The following is a 17,724-nucleotide window of genomic DNA, read 5'->3' as shown; positions in this document are numbered from 1 at the left end:
ATCCTGTCAGTTGGTGTCTGCCTGAACACTCCTGTGCAGCTCCTGGGTGTGTGTTCCTGCTCTCTGCCTCTCCCACAGCCTCAGGCACTCAGAAACAGCATGGGTGTGGCCATTTCCTCTATGTGATGTCATCAGGAAGCATCTGAATTGCAGATTTGCTAATTTGTGATTTTTTGAAATTGCGTTTTCACAAATACAGAACCGGTATTTCCGAATCGGTATTTAGGATTGGGAGTTTTAGGGAATCGCAAATTATTTGCGATTTTTTTGCTACATAACGGTTTGCGATTTCTTAATAGTGATTTGGTAAAAATCGTTATTAAGAACTTGCTAAAATGGTTTTACCTACATCAGGCCCATTATGATTCACTATAATCTGGCATCTCATAGTCTAACTGTTAACAAGCCATGTTTCAAGATCTTTCTTGAAGGAGAACAGTTCAGTTTTTTCTTTGAGATGAAGGGGCATTGAGTTCCAGAGCTTAGCAGTGCAAGTGATGAAGCGCTTGCCGCCCCTGTTGGATGTTTTAAATTTGGGTACTATTACATTGCAAACTGAGGATGATCTGAGTGTCCAACTGGGAGTATACCATTAGAAAATATTCTTCAAATATTAAGGCCTCACAGTATGCAGTGCCTTGAAGGAATTACTTAGGGTATTAAAATCTATACCTTGTATGAGCAGCCAACCACCAACACCATGATCTGGGTGTCATCAGCATAGAACACTACTGAAAACCCAAAAGAATTAATAAGAGCATCCAGGAGGTCGCATAAAAGTTGAAAAGTGCAGGGCTCAGCCATGAGCCATGTGGCACCCCACATGGTAGAGAGAAATAAGGGGAGTTAACCTCGTCAAAGGTGACAAATTGCTCTTGGTCTGAGAAAAAAGACTTCAGAACCTGAAGGGCCTTGCCCATAATCCCTAGAGGATAAACGGTCTAAAAGAATGCCATGGTTTACTATGTTGAATGCTGCTGAGAAGTCTGCTAACATTAGGGCAACATTCCCATCTGCATCTAAGGTTTACCTGATTTCTTCTAAGGCTGTAATGAGGGCTGATTTAGTGCTGTTTTGGCTTCTAAAGCCAAATTTGGTGTAATCTAGTAGACCATCAATCCTGATAAAGGCAGAAATCGCAATATTTATGGTCTTTTAAGCCATCTTTGCTGGGAAGGGAAGACACAGATGGGGTGATAATTATTACGCTAGGAGGGATATTAGAGCAATAATTTTTGGCTCAAATGCAAACCATTTAAGAGTGTGGAAACTAAAAGGCCAATGAACATGGCCAAAAGTTTTTTCACCATCTAAAGTGATTGCTGCTTAAGGCTCAGATTTGTCAGTGAATTTTGGTAGGTCCTCAAATAATAAACGTTTATTATCAGATAACCCCAATTGTTTCTTACCTTGGAGTTTAGGGATGAGGGATTGTAATCGTAGAGATAAAACTTTCAAAAATGGTTTGTAGTCAATATTAACTAGGTAAATGGGTCTATTGTTCTCACATTAATAAGAATCTTTTCCTTCTTTTGAAATCAGACAGATAAGGGCATCTAAGAAGGAACCTGGTCATTTGCCTATGTGTTAAAATTAATTTATGAGAGTATTGATTTTAGGAAGAAGCAATTTGGAAAGAATGTAAAGAATTCAGCTGTGAGGTCATCTGGACCTGGAGCTTTGCCTATTTTAATCAAATGTATTGCGATATAGAGTTCTGTCAGTGTGACATCTGATTCTAGTGTTGTGAAATCAAGCTGAGGATCTAAAGATTTTTAAACAGTGGAAAGATAGTATACAATTTCAGACTCCTTCGGTGTATATAGTGACTTATAAAAGTGAAAAAAATGTGTTCGTTTTGATTTTCGGGTACTTTGCTAATAATTTTCCATATTTATTTTGGCCACCATGATATTTGGCACTAGATTTAAGAAGATACGCTGATGCATTTTCAGTAGAAAATGTATTAAATTGAAGTTTAGCATTAATAAGTTCTTGTAAACAATCTTTTGTATAGTATGAGTTCTCTAGTTTCTTAACCCCTTCCATGCGGGGCGGATTCCCCCGCGGTGCTGACGGTTGCTTGCGCGGGCGTGGTCATGACGGAACGGTTCCGTCATGAGCACAGCGCAACCGACGCTCATGACGGAACCGTTCCGTCATGAGCGTCGAACGGGTTAATTGTTCCAAACATGGCTTTATTTGAACATGAGATGATTTTTTCTTTCCAGATACATAATCAATTATAGATTCTTGGGGAGAAGCCGTAGAGGTATCGCAGACATTATGAAAAGCAATATCATCTATGTAATTTAGATAGAAACATTAATGAAAATATGAGGCAAACAATGAAGTAAAGGATATCGCTAATAAAAATTAGTTATTCAGTCTCCATCTTTTTGGAAAATTGGACTTATTAAAAATATCCAATTTTATAGACAGCAACATGATCAGATATCAAAATGGAGTCTATATCTGCAAAATTAAGGTCCTGGTATAAATCATGTGAGATACAATGTGGTCTACTCTCAATTGTGTGTGATGGACTGGGCAAAAAGATGTGAATACTTGCAGTGTGGGATGACATAGTGTCAATACATCAATTATATTTCTCAGTTTAAGGGCATGAACATTTGCAATATTTTGGAGTATAGTGAGATGTAGAATTCCAATCGAGAAATGTATTAACAATTTGATTACAGTATCAGCAAAAATAAAATAATCTTCTAGACATTACCTATGTCTTTGGGCAACATTAGACCAAAATTGACAGCCTGTATCAGTCGTACCATAAATATAAAAGAGAGAAACTGAAACTATATTAATTAAAAATTTGGTGAGTAACCCTCATCCATCCTTATATGTGTCTTAGATTATCTGTGAGTATGTAGGTATTTGCTACCTAAAATTATAACACCTTTGTTTTACCATTTCCCAGAGAAAAGAATCAATCAATCAATCAATCAATCAATCAATCACTGCATTTGTAAAGCGCGCTACATACCCAAGAGAGTCTCAAGGTGCTGGGGAGGGGGTGGGGGGTGCTACTGGTCGAAGAGCCAGGTCTTGAGGAGTCTTCTGAAGGCCAGCAGGTCCTGGGTCTGTCGTAGGATGGTGGGAAGAGTGTGCCAGGTCTTGGCGGCGAGGTAGGAGAAGGATCTGCCGCCGCCGGTGGTTTTTCGGATGCGAGGGACTGTGGCGAGGGCGAGGTTGGCTGAGCGGAGGCTTCGGGTTAGGCCCGGGCGGTAAATTCCGTTCCGCTCGCGGAATTTGCGGAATTTGCGTAATTTCGCGTTCCGCGGAGAACGCGAAATTGCTCAAAAGTCTCCTTTCCGCGATTTCGCGAAATTTTTGCTTGTTCGCGTTCTCAAAATGCGTGTTCACGAGATATTTCTCCCCGAGCATGCAAACAGCAATTGTGAACAGGAAAAAACCATCGCGAACAAGCAATTCCGCGTGTTCGCGAAATTTCTGCGTGTTCGCAGAGATTTTTTACCGTTTCGCGGAGATTTGCGTAACGCAATTACGCGAATTCCGCCCACCCCTACTTCGGGTGAGGGTGTGGAAGCTGAGTCGGTTGTTGAGGTAGGTGGGTCCGGTGTTGTGCAGTGCTTTGTGTGCGTGGATCAGGAGCTTGAAGGTGATCTTTTTGTTGACGGGGAGCCAGTGCAGGCCTCTCAGGTGGAGTGTGATGTGGCTGCGGCGGGGGACGTCGAGGATGAGTCGGGCCGAGGCGTTCTGGATGCGTTGGAGTCGTCTCAGGAGCTTGTTTGTAGTTCCTGAGTAGAGGGCGTTCCCGTAGTCGAGTCTGTTGTTGATGAGGACCTGGGTAACGGTTTTTCTCGTGTCGAGGGGGATCCATTTGAAGATCCTGCGGAGCATACGGAGGGTGTTGAAGCAGGACGCGGAGACGGCGTTGACTTGCCTGGTCATGGAGAGAGTGGAGTCGAGGATGACCCCCAGGTTGCGTGTGTGGTCCGTGGGTTCCGGGGCTGTGCCTAGTGTCGTGGGCCACCAAGAGTCGTCCCAGGCTGATGGGGTGGGTCCGAGAATGAGGACCTCTGTCTTTTCTGAGTTCAGCTTCAGTCTGCTGTCCTTCATCCAGTCGGCTACGGCCTTCATTACTCTGTGGAGGTTAGCTTTGGCGGTGTGGGGATCTTCGGTTAGGGATATGATCAGCTGGGTGTCGTCGGCGTAGGAGATGATGTTGAAGTTGTGTTGTCGTGCGACGTGGGCGAGGGGGCCATGTAGATATTGAACAGCATCGGGCTGAGGGAGGATCCCTGTGGGACGCCGCAGATGATCTCAGTGGTTTTGGAGCGGAAGGGTGGGAGGCGGACGCTCTGGGTTCTGCTGGAGAGGAAGAATGTGGTCCAGGCCAGAGCCTTCTCTTGGATACCGGAGTCATGGAGGCGTGCTGATAGGGTGCGGTGGCAGACCGTGTCAAAGGCTGCTGATAGGTCCAGGAGGATGAGGGCGGCTGTTTCTCCTTTGTCCATCAGGGTCCGGATGTCGTCAGTGGCGGCGATGAGGGTGGTCTTGGTGCTGTGGTTGCTGCGAAAACCGGATTGGGAAGGGTCTAGGATGTTGTTAACTTCGAGGTAGCGGGTCAGCTGTTTGTTGACAATCTTCTCGGTCACTTTTGCCGGGAAAGGGAGCAGGGAGATGGGCCAGAAGTTCTTGAGGTCCTTGGGGTCCGCCTTGGGCTTCTTCAAGAGGGCGTTGATCTCGGCGTGCTTCCAGCTTTCTGGGAAGGTTGCTGTCTCGAAGGAACAGTTGATTGTTTTCTGGAGGTGGGGCGCGATGTTTGCGCTGGCTTTGTTGAAGACGTGGTGAGGGCAGGGGTCCGATGGGGATCCGGAGTGGATGGAGTTCATGGTTTTGATGGTGTCTTCGTCGCTGACGCTGTACCAGACGGTCAGGCGACTGGTGCGAGTGGTAGTCGCAAGGGTGGTGGATTCGGTGGTGGGTGCGGGGGGGTCGGAGTTGAAGCTGTCGTGGATGTCGGTGATCTTGCGGCGGAAGAAGGTGGCTAGGGAGTCGCACAGGTCTTGAGATGGCGGGATGTCGTTGGTGTTGGAGCTGGGGTTGGAGAGTTCTTTCACAATGCTGAAGAGCTCTTTGGTGTTGTGTGCGTTGTTGTCTACGCGGTCCTTGAGGGCTGTGTGGTTGTCTGGTGTTCGGTCGTGGAGCCATTTCTTCTCCAGCTTCCGACAGGTGTGCTTGGAGATCCGGAGGTCCTCGGTGAACCACTTTCTTGTTGGTGTGGTTGGTTGTAGAGGTCTTGAGAGGGGCGAGGGTGTTGGCGCAGTCCTTGATCCACTGTGTGAGGTTGGTCGCAGCGGTGTCTGGGTCGGTGGGGTCGGTGGGTGGTCTCAGGGCGAGGGCGGTAGTCAGTTGGTCCTCGGTGACCTTGCCCCAGCAGTGGCGTGGTAGCTGTTGGGTGCGGTGGTGTGTGGTGGGTTTTCTGAGGTGAAGTGGATGCATATGTGGTCGGTCCAGTGTGGTTCGGTGGTGAGGTTGAAGGAGACGTGGGGGATTGTGGAGAAGATGGGGTCGAGCGTGTGTCCAGCGGCGTGAGTAGGTGTCGTTACGAGCTGTTTGAGTCCGAGGTTGGCGAGGTTGACGATCAGGGCGGTGGAGTTGGCGTCGCTGTTGTTCTCGAGGTGGAAGTTCAGGTCCCCGAGGAGGATGTAGTCCGTGGAAGCGAGGGCGTGGGTGCTGATGAGGTCAGCGATGGTGTCACTAACCTGTGGGCGGGGTCCGGGAGGTCTGTAGATGAGAGTTCCTCTGAGGGTGGTGTTGGGGTCGGTGTGGATCTGGAAGTGCATGTGCTCGGCGGTGGTAAGGGTGTCATCGGTGTTCGTTGAGATTTTGATGGAGTCCTTGTGGATGATGGCGATTCCTCCTCCCACTCCGTTGGTGCGGTCTCTGCAGGAGATCTTGTATCCCTGTGGGATGGCTATGGCGATGTCTGGTGCTGAGGTGGCGTTCAGCCAGGTCTCCGTCAGGAAGGCGACGTCGGGGGCGGTGGAGTCTAGGAGGTCCCAGAGTTCGATGGCGTGCTTGCGGGCGGAGCGGGTGTTGAGGAGGATGCAGCAGAGGTGGTTGGGTTCTCTGGCTGGTGGTGTGGAGGGTTGGATGATGGTGAATCTGCAGTTCAGGCAGGTGAAGGGCTCTTGGGTGCGTTTCGGGGTGGCCCGGTAGCAGGGGTTGTCTTGTCTGGTGTTGAGTGCGTGGAGGGTGCTTGCGTGGTAGTGCAGTCCAGTGTTGCGACGGGTATGGGGTCCAGGGGTTCTGGCGCTGTGTGCGGTCCAGGCGCGGACGGGCGCAGACGGGCTTGCCTTAGGCGCGCCTTCGGCACGCCAGCGGCACACCCGCTGCACGCATCAGCTGCGCGGCTGCTTCGCGGCCTCCATATGAGGGCAGAGGGAGGGAGGAGCAGCTGGGAGGTGGGAGCGGGGCGGCCAATGGGAGTGAAGGGGGCGGGGCAGCAGGGGCTCAGCGGCGGGGGAAAAAACAGCGGGAAAAGACGGCGGGAGAGGGACAACAGAGCACAGGGGTACAGAAAGCAAAACACAGGGGCACAGAATGAAAAAACAAAGTGGCACAGAAAGCCAAGTGCAGGGGTACAGAATAAAAAAGGGAGCGAGCAGTCAGGCGGCAAAAGCGGCAACGGAGATTCAACCCACAGGGGGCTGCGTAGCAGATGGGGGGAGCGACCTGCCTGGTGACAGGGTCAAAGGTCGCTCTCTACCATTGCTTCGCGGCCTCCATATGAGGGCAGAGGGAGGGAGGAGCAGCTGGGAGGTGGGAGCGGGGCGGCCAATGGGAGTGAAGGGGGCAGGGCCACAGGGGGCTGCGTAGCAGATGGGGGGAGCGACCTGCCTGGTGACTGGGAAGAAAACTTCACCAACCCACCCTCTCTTCAGTTTCAAAGACTCAATTTCTGTAAGATGTGATTCATTAGGCCTCTGGGTGAAGAGATAGCACTGAGACCCTTACATTTTGGAGGCGACTCTGGGTGACACCAGAACTGTCTGACATTAGGGCTGAGCTAAAAGAGATATTGCCCCAGTGGTGCAATAAGGGAATTCCTTGGCTCTGTCATATAAAGGACCTCACTCTGGAATTAAAGAACCCATATCTGTGGAGTTCACCTGAAACTTCATGTACTCTGATCTCTAGATTGGAACTAATAAGACAATACAAAGCAATGAAACTCATCCAAATACAAAACAATTCCGTACACGGGCGCTTCACGTCAGAATTTCTCCTTATAAAAGATTCATACTACAAGGAACCCTTCCTAGATTTTATCCTACTTCCCAGGGCTAGGAAATTATATCTGCAATTCAGATTAGGGACCCTCCCAATTCATATTCAAAGAAGGAATGTCCTGTATGTAATTATAAGGAGGAGTCTGAAATCCACGTTCTTTTTCTCTGCCCTGCTTATCGGATACAGCATAAACGCTGGTTAACACAACTTTGTAAAAACCTGGGTTTCAAGCAATGTATAGCGGCATTGAGAATCTTAAAGTATGGTACTAGCCCTCCAATTGTATTTGCAGTTTCTCGTTTTTTAAACAGTATGTGGTACATCAGGCAAGCTGCCAAGTATAATTGTATTGGAGTGTCTAATGGCACAGCCTGATGTCCGTCATTTCTACTATTGTAAATCCTCTTGTATCTATTTTTAATGATAGATTTATCATCCTTTTATTCTTTTAACTTAGTAGTTTTCAGGGATTCTTTGATCGCGTTGCTATGGAGAGGCCTGTCATGTAAGGATGTAAATGGCTTGTAAATATATTGTATCTGTGATTTCTTTTTAAAATGTAAGCACTTTTATGGCTATGCGCCGAAATAAAGTTTTTACTGACTGACTGATTCTTTTGAAAGGGCAATATCTGCACCAATTTTTGTTAAATTAGCCAAAACACGTTGTCATTTATTGGGAGAATTTAAACGTCTGACATTTCATGACACAATTTTCAAAGGCATAAGAAGAACATGATAAATAATAGATCAGACATAGTAATTAGGAACATTTACAAGAACCATGTAAGATAGGATGGACGTGGTAATATGAAGGAAAAACACTGAAGAGATATACTTGAGACAAGGGAATAGTACAATGGAAAGTGAAAAAACAAAGAAAAGAGAAAGAAGAGAAAAGGTACAGGATGAAGTTCTTGAGCACATGAAAATAACAACAATATCGTAGAGAAAAAGAGAAAGAAAAAACATACAAACTACAAATATTTTCATAAAATAGGGCAAGTGAGACCACATGGAAAAGATGACATTCCCAAACTTCGAGGGAAATGAAGCAAGGAAGACTATAGAACATGAATTCAAGAATGAAAAAACGAGCACAGGTATAGACAAAAAGACAACACCTGCAAAAGAAGAAACAAGTTAGGAAAGAAAATCAATAAGTTAAGGTATACAGATGCTGGAGAAAGTCATCTTTTTTGCTCTGATCACCCCTGTCTTTTGATAGATAACTGACCCTGACTAATCCCTGAGCTCTGCAACCCAGGCCCAGGGTCAGTGCTCTGGGGCACTAAAGCATGCACTGCTGTGTTGCCCGCGGTCATTGTAAAAGTCAGACATGCTCTGCAAGCTGCTTTTAAATTGAAATTGCATGCAAATTCGACTTCAAAAGTATTAAACTACCCTATTTTTACATATATGTCACCCCTAAGGTCTACCCAGGTTACCCCCAGTGTTGGGTGCCATGTAAAAAGAAACAGGTACATTTTCCACAATGCTTTATATGCCCTAGTCATGGTGAAAAACTCACAATTTTGTTTTTCCCCCATTGTACACTTTAAGCTTGGGGGGGCGTGGCCTGACGCCGATGTAGAAGGAAGCGGACCTCGGCGCTCCTCTGTGGCCTCCCTCCGTTGTAATCGATCCTGCTGTATTAAGGGGGCCCCTAATCGCCCATACTGAATGAGAATATCTGGTGCCCTGGTGGTAGCTCCTTCGACGGCGTAGGTGGCTGGATTTTGGGACAAGGAACGATTCTTTGTCCCGACTGTGCAGTCGCCGCGGCGACCTAAGATGGCGGCCGCGACCTATCGGAGAGATTGCCGCGAACTACAACATCCTGTGTGTTACGAACTGCACCTGAGGAGCGGCGGGTGATTCCTGAGTCTGCCCTGGCGCAGAGGCTGGTGGCAGTTCTGGCGAGGGAGCGGAGTGCAGGAAGAGCGGAGCGCCGCGACTTGGCGCTGCATCCTGACCCCAAAATGGAGGCTCTGAATTGGAGTGGAGGAGCGGACTGGCTGTGAGCGCGCTAGGAGAATGCTGAGTCCTGGAGGGCAGCAGAGCAGCCCGGTGTCATCGCCGATGCGCAATGCTCGACTCCTGCTGGGGACCGGCAAGTTTGTAGGCCTCCTGTGGGGTGGTTCATGACTGGCTGGCGGCCTCCGCAATACGTCTGGGACATTGGCAGCGGTGAGTGGGCAGCTGAGAATACAACCCTCCTCGCTGCGTTGGGAGTGGGCTGTGACAGCGCAGGTGAGCAGTAGAGCCTTGCTGAGATATACCCTGCTCTATCTACGGCTGGAACGGTGCCCTACCTCTCTCCTGGTCTGCCCCGATTGGATGGCTCTTATTTTCTGCGGCATGACTTGTATAGAGCGTGGGGGTCATGTGGAGGAGCTGACCGCTATGGTAGCGGTGGTGGAATTTGGGCATGCTTCTGGAGGCCCTGCAATGACTGTCCCTGTGACGACACTCGGCCCATGTCGATCGCTTAGAAGTAGGTGGAGATTTCACGGGGTGGAGGTCTTATAGCAGACGAGCCCTGAAGAGCGCCTGAGTCCTACGTGTAAGCTGCTGGACTTCTGAAACACACTGCTGCATCGAGGGTGAATTGTGGCAGTGTCGGTGGGCAAGGGGCCCCTAACGAGATGCTGACTGCCCCCTGAGTTGCATTGTCTGAACGGCACTTCTTCCTTCCGCCCTTCTAGCTGAGGCCGGGGTAGAACATGGACCTGCTCCTGGGATCCCCTGGCCTACTTGCCCCCAAGGCCGGGTTCAGCTACCCCGTACGCCAGCTCTTGCTTGGGACTTACTCTGTTTCAACTGATTTTCTGGGCGAGACAGCTCCAACAATTAGGCCCAGTTGTGATTTGCAGTATCCCGATGCTGGTGGATTCTTGTGCGGCCCCAGGTGTGCGACTGAGATGGGCCATGTGTCCAAGAAAAAGGGGTTCGCAGCCCTCCAGGAGGAGGACGAGGGCACCAATCTGGAGATGAGGACGTTGAGACACGGAGCTCAGGTGCGGAGGCTCCTGGTGGCCCTACTTTGTCAGATATTATGCAGGCCATCAATGCGTCACGGGAGGCCCTCGAAACAAAGATAGACACTATTGGGGTGGATCTCGCTTTGCTCAAGGATGACCATAAGAAGCTAAAGGAGCGGGTAAAGGCGACTGAGAAGACACTGGAGGAGGTACCAGACAAAATGACCAACTTGCAGCTCTCCTTGCAGCAGATGGAGAGCAGGGTTCGAATTTTGGAGCTGAGGGAGGAGGACAGAGAAGGGCGCTCTCGCAGGAATAACCTCCGCATAGTGGGTATCCCGGATCATGCAGAGGGGGACGATGCTATCTGGTACTTGGAAGGCTGGCTCAGGTCGGAGGTTGCCCCGGAGGGGCTGTCCCCGTTTTTTGGTCTTGAGAGAGCCCAAAGGGTTCTGGCTAGGCCTCCTAAGCCGGGAGCACCCCTGAGGCCGATGGTGGCAAGGTTACTCCACTATTGTGACAGAGACCATCTCCTGCAGCAGGCCCGAGAGAAGCAACATCTACAAATAGAAAACTCCAAGGTGATGCTCTTTCCAGACTACACCAGGGAGGTTCAGAGACAGCGCGCCTCCTTCGTTGCTCTTAAGCAGAAATTGCGTCAACTCCACATTCCTTATGCAATGCTCTGCCCGGCGCGGCTGCGAGTGGTGGACAGCATCGGCACGGTTTATTTCACCACCCCGCAGAACACGTGGCAATGGCTGGAGACTCGCCAGGCGAGATCAAGGCGGAGTTCGACAGCGAGCAATGCGGAGAGACGATCCCCTGAAGCTACGAGCCCGTCGAGGGCTCTCACGCTGCCGGACCGTCGCCTTGAACGAGACAGAGCTGTGCAAGCGGTGGCTGCGATCAGCCAGAGTGGGACCAGCCCGGCTTCTGCTTCCTCTAACCGAGTGCTGGGGCGCACTGGGTCTTCTCCAGCTGGCAGCACGAATGGTGACTCTGAGCCTGAGCTACCGGAGGTCACTCCACAGACTGTGTACTTGTTTGGCTGATCTGGACACTGACGGTGGGGTGAGATAAATTTGCAACGCAGCTCAGGATTGACTATTGAAGGATGCATGTCGTGTGGGAAGAGGGGAGATGGCACCAATTGATCATTGTTATCGGGGCTCTCAGGATGATGTTACTATTCATATCAACACTGGGCGGGGGGAGATCCGGGGGGGGGCTTTGGGTCCCATGGGATCGGCGCACGTCTTACTACACATTTTGAGCAAGGTTGATGGGTCTTTCAATTTGGACGGGGGCTAGTTTAGGGGAACCTATCCTGGGGAGGTTGGGGTGCAAAGGAAGAGGGGGAGGGTGGGACCAAGCATGCCACTACAGGAGGTAGGGAGGCCAGCATTGATTCCATCATGCCATGGGTATCGCCGTAGGTATTAAATGCCTATCTTGGAACATTAGGAGGATGCACACTATGACTCGTCGTCACAAGATTCATGCTTATCTTAGAAGACATGGGGTGCAGATAGCACTTTTACAGGAAACGCACTTAAATAAACAGGAGGGACTGCCTTTGCAACGGAGGTGGCGGGGGCAGGTGTTCTGTACCATATACTCGTCTTATGCATGAGGTGCATTGGTCTGGGTCAGGGCGGGAGTGCCGTTTCATAGTACTGGGCAGGTGATATACCCTGAAGGTAGATATGGTGTGGTGACGGGGTGCTTAGATGGCAGAGACATTGTCCTAGAGAGCATATATGCCCCCAACGCGGTCCTTGAGGGCTGTGTGGACGCCCGCGCATGCGCATTTCTCGCAAGAAATGCGCATGCGCGGGTGTCCGCGCATGCGCATTTGCCAGAAGAAATTAGAAGCGAGAAAGAGGGAGCCCCGGAGACGCCGCGATTAAGGTAAGTCGCTTTACTTTAATTTATTTTTCATTGCTGATATTATTTAAAAGGAGGGCAGGCGGGAGGTGGGTGGCGGGTGGCAGGCAGCTACGCTTCGCCCTCGGCGTGTGCGTAGCGCTGCCCTGCTTCGCCTACTTCGGAAAGTGCGAAGCAGGCAGCGCTACGTACACTACGTGGGCGAAGCGTAGTGCTACGCCCGGGGTTAATTTCTAGTAGTAGACGCATACTTACCCCTAACATTGATCCACTCTGCAATATGGTATCAAAACAAGAATATCACAACATAAATAAATTAAACCAGCTAACAAAGACTCATTTAAATAAACAGAAATTTAATAAGAATACATCAGAAATTAGGGGATCTTGAAGTGTCCATTGTTTCAACTTCACAATTTTTTAGAAAGATTTTCAATCCTATGAGGTCTTCATATGTTGTTGTTTTATTCTTGGAAGTCACCTTGAATAGGCAAGGGTGGAATAGTCCAAAACGAGCACCAAGAGAGTGAAGTTCTAGTCCCATACTTAGAAAGTCTTTCCTTGTGTCTTCATAGTCTTGTGAAAAGTAGAATACCTGACCACAACATTTGTTTAATCACGTTACTGCAGAAAGGACTTTGAGTAAGTCTGTAAATTCCAGGAAGTAAAGAATAACTCATCTGAGCCTTTTGGAAGTGGAAGCAACAGTAGGTTGGTGGCGTAATCCATGGGTTCATAGAATATTGAATGAGTATCTCTTGCATGTCTAGGAAGGAAGGATTGAAGAACATGATGGGATCAGTACCTATCTCTTTAGAACAGAAATGTTTGCTTGGAGGGTATTTACTTTCAAGGTAGTGTCAGTGAAGGCCGTAATGTGCTGTTCAGCTATCGAAATCCTCTCTTTAATTTGAGATCATCTATCATTGAGACATTGTAATTTTGCATTTGTCTCCTCCATGTAATGGCTCAAGGCCCGAATCTTTTCCAACAGAAGATCCATTGATACAGAATGAAGAGATTTTGAAGGAAAGGGTTGACCTTTTTTGAGACTCTTTGCAGACAGTTTTTGAAGTAGCAAGTGAAGGAGGAGCTGCAATGGAGGGTACATTTGAGGAAGAAGGAGTGCTCTATGCAAATGTGTGCATGAATTCTTCTTCGTGAGATTTGGGAGATTGCAGGGGAATTCATAATATACTTGTGAAATGGCACGTAGGTGGTGATTTGATTTTTTCAGTCTAGACATAAATGAGATTAATGCATATTTCAAATATAGTCCTCAGTTCATGTAAGGACCATAATTAACACATAGATAATAATCTTTCTGTTGTATAAGAGTTTGCAGCCTAGTAAACGCAACTAGAAACAAGTAGAAAGCTGACCAGGATATCCGTTAAATCACCATGAAATAAAATGTGTTTCTTGTCAAAACTAGAGAACATAAGCATAATGGTGCAAATTCACAAGAACTGCAATAGACACAAACATGTTGAAATTATTTCCATGTAAGAGTATATAATTAGTGCCGCTCGTAGGCTGAGGAACAATCGTATGCAAACCAGATGGACATAGCCTTGTATTGCCAAAAAGGCCATTGATGAGGACAACACGCTGATCTGCAATTGAACTGGCCCGGGGTTTTTAAACTCTTCGTTTTTTATCTTTCCTTCACGGGACTGCGAGGACCAGGGTGCACTCGAGGCTGCTGACGACCTGCACCTGGCTCCTCTTCCCGCTCCTCCCCCGGCCACTACATCAAGCCTCGCGGCCCCCGCTTCGCGGGTGCCGCTCGTAGGCTGAGGAACAATCGTATGCAAACCAGATGGACATAGCCTTGTATTCCCAAAAAGGCCATTGATGAGGACAACACGCTGATCTACAATTGAACTGGCCCGGGGTTTTTAAACTCTTCGTTTTTTATCTTTCCTTCACGGGACTGCGAGGACCAGGGTGCACTCGAGGCTGCTGACGACCTGCACCTGGCTCCTCTTCCCGCTCCTCCCCCGGCCACTACATCAAGCCTCGCGGCCCCCGCTTCGCGGGAGCCGCTCGTAGGCTGAGGAACAATCGTATGCAAACCAGATGGACATAGCCTTGTATTGCCAAAAAGGCCATTGATGAGGACAACACGCTGATCTGCAATTTAACTGGCCCGGGGTTTTTAAACTCTTCGTTTTTTATCTTTCCTTCACGGGACTGCGAGGACCAGGGTGCACTCGAGGCTGCTGACGACCTGCACCTGGCTCCTCTTCCCGCTCCTCCCCCGGCCACTACATCAAGCCTCGCGGCCCCCGCTTTGCGGGAGCCGCTCGTAGGCTGAGGAACAATCGTATGCAAACCAGATGGACATAGCCTTGTATTGCCAAAAAGGCCATTGATGAGGACAACACGCTGATCTGCAATTGAACTGGCCCGGGGTTTTTAAACTCTTCGTTTTTTATCTTTCCTTCACGGGACTGCGAGGACCAGGGTGCACTCGAGGCTGCTGACGACCTGCACCTGGCTCCTCTTCCCGCTCCTCCCCCGGCCACTACTCCCGCCCCCTTCACAATCCTTATATTTCCCACCTTGCCTCGCGTGAGCGGGACGCGTGCGGGTCGTAGTCCGGGGTGAAGCCCGGGCTAAGGGCGGGCCATCTAAGGCCGTCCGAGGACGACTGAGGACGGGCCGGCCCCCCACTCTAACATCTTATATTTAATGGTGAGATTACTTATAACGGTTGTTGTCTTAAATTCTTCTATGCTGTAGACTGAATAGTAGCCTATTCCAGGTTATTCGTTCTAATTACATCTCTACTGTTCCCTGTTTAGCGTAATACCATGGCATCAAATGCTGACAAATCACGATTTTTGACTGTTAATACCTCCAAAGGTCCTGTGTCAGGTACTATCGACCAATTCTTTAAGCGCGTATCGACAGTGTTGGAGAAGGAAATAGCGGACACAGAAAAGCGCTTATCCTTAGATCTGCTAGCAGCTAAACGCTCCTCACTGGGCAAAATTGGTAATGCTGTTTCGCCAGAGATGCCTATCAAGGGTAATACAATTTCTGGCGCCTGCATGACGCATGAAGTGAGTGAAGAAGTGACCTTGGCCAATACTCCTTCTCTGATTTCTATCCCTGAGATCACTAGTAGCCCAACCTTGTCGGGACTATCAGCATCCCCGGACTTAGTTATTTCTTCCCCCCCGGTGCTAAAAAGACATGTAATAAGAAAGAGACGAGGGACACTCACTAGGACACTCATAGTCAAAAAGAAGAAGGTTCAACCCTCAACCCAAAAACCGAATCACATAGTTTCCTCGGCACCACTTACCCTTCCCTTATACTCCAATGCCCCAGATTCATCTCTTAGCCAGGCTATGATGTCCGATTTACTAGTAAAAATCGAGACCATGGTTAAATCTCTTTTATTGCCCCTCTTAGAAAGAACTAGATTAATAAGCCTGCACTTGGATGATCTAAGCTCTCAAATAGAAAAGAACAACCTAGTAATATCAGATCTCCTAAATACTAAGGTGACAAGTAGTGTCAATGATCAAGCCCCCTCTCCCCCCTTAGAGGTGACGAGACCCTCGACTAGCGACAATCCTATGACATCGTGCACCAAGCAAGGGGAAAAGCGTGTGGATTTAGTGGCCAATAATCCTAAATCTGATCCCTTAGTAAACACAGAAGAACAAAAACGTAAAAATATAACAAATTCTCTGGGTTTAGAGCATATAAGAAAAAAGGTCACTGAGGATCATGAGAAGGATGAATGGTTTCATCAGCCACAACATATTTCAGTAAACAACAGAGTGGATCTACCCCCAGAATCTGCTCCGTACACGATTATTATGACAGGGGTTCCCGAATTATCGGAGGGGGTTAGGGAGGATTTCTATGCACTGAAAAATAAGACCATGCATTGGCTCAATCAGAATAGACCCCTCCCAGCTCATATAAACGGTGAAATCCTGATGGTTAGACGCACTTGCTGGGTAGGCACGAGGCCAAAAGACAAGAAGGGGGACGTTATAATTATAAATTTTAGAGACTACAGAGCGGTCAGGTGTATAGGTGATTGGTTTGAATCCAGGGGGGAAGATACGATTACCACGCATTTTGTCAACTACTTCTACCCCAGAGAATTGATTTCCCGTCCTAAACCTTTTGGTTTAAATGATTTTCATCCAAATCGGAGGGAAGTGGATAACCGTCTCTTCTACCCGGCTGCTCGTAATTTTTCTCCACGTTTCCAGCCGCTAAATAGGTTTCCGTTAAGTAGGATACCGACTAACAACCATCAGCCTCTTCAGCCCCCAAATCAGGCATACTGGAATAATCACTTTCACTTAAATCAGAGATTTAATATCCCCACCTCTAATCCCTATGCAGCTCTTTACGATCTGGAAGATGTAGATTGACTCAGTACAGCAGTAGTTCAATTACAAAACCCCCCAGCACCAAACTACACCCCTATGAGTAATACCGATCAAGCGTCCCACAAGATAGAATTAGGTCCTTTTCCCTTAGCAACTAACTCCCCATTGCCTAGAAGCTCTGGCACTATCACAACGAGGAATACTCCTAGTAAACTAATTAAGCAACAGGGGGGTATAGCGAACAAAGTCCTAGATAACTCCCTAGCTACGGAAGTAACCAACACGAATGATAGCCCAGATATAAGTAACACGGACAACACAATACAGATAATGTCATGGAACATTGCGGGTCTAGGTTCCAAAATAGTTGACGGGACCCTAATAGACTCTGTTCAAGACTTTCAAATAGTCTGCTTGCAAGAAACGTGGTCCGTCAACGAACTACATTTGATGGGCTACAAAAGATGTTTTTCAGCGGCAACTGCAGGTCCGCGTGGAAGGGCAAAAGGGGGTTTGACGGTGTATGTAAAAAACACCATTCCTGGACTAAAAGTAGTTAGTCTTAGCCTACACACTAATTACCAATTATTGAAACTCTCATTCACGAGAAAGCGGGTAATATACTTGGTAAATTTCTATGACAACCTCTTGGAGTGTGAGAGCCTAGAATTGCTTGGGTCCTTACGTAATAAACTCTTAAATCTAATAAGTAAAGCTCAAGGACAGGACGTTCCGAGCATTGTTTGGGGTGGGGATTTTAACCTCCACCCTTGTGGTGTGAAAAACAGTAGTATATGTGGGGTAGCTGAAGAAACTGACAATCAGGTGATCCATTTCTGTCATACTAAGACGGGTGACCTCTTGAATGAAATACTGTCGGAATTGGGTTTAGTGATTTTAAACAAACTTGACATTTTATCGGATCAGCTCCAGGCCACTTATCTCGGCAGGGGTTGGGCAACAACGATCGATTATTTCCTGATTTCAACACATTTGGCAAGCAGTGCTCAGAACTTCAGATTAATAGCTAACGCACTAAGTGACCATGCAGCCTTGGCCTTCAACCTGATCACTGAAAAGGGAAAATTTAAACCACATTCTTTGATGACAGCCCTCGCCCAGAATAACATCTATCTAACAAAAATGAATGGTTTTACTATAGGGTGGGGGAAGATAGACCCGGAAGCTATAACCACGAAGGTG

This window comes from Triturus cristatus, chromosome 3_1 (assembly GCF_964204655.1).
Source record: "Triturus cristatus chromosome 3_1, aTriCri1.1, whole genome shotgun sequence".
In the NCBI taxonomy this organism is placed as follows: Eukaryota; Metazoa; Chordata; class Amphibia; order Caudata; family Salamandridae; genus Triturus; species Triturus cristatus.
This window is presented reverse-complemented; position numbering follows the sequence as displayed.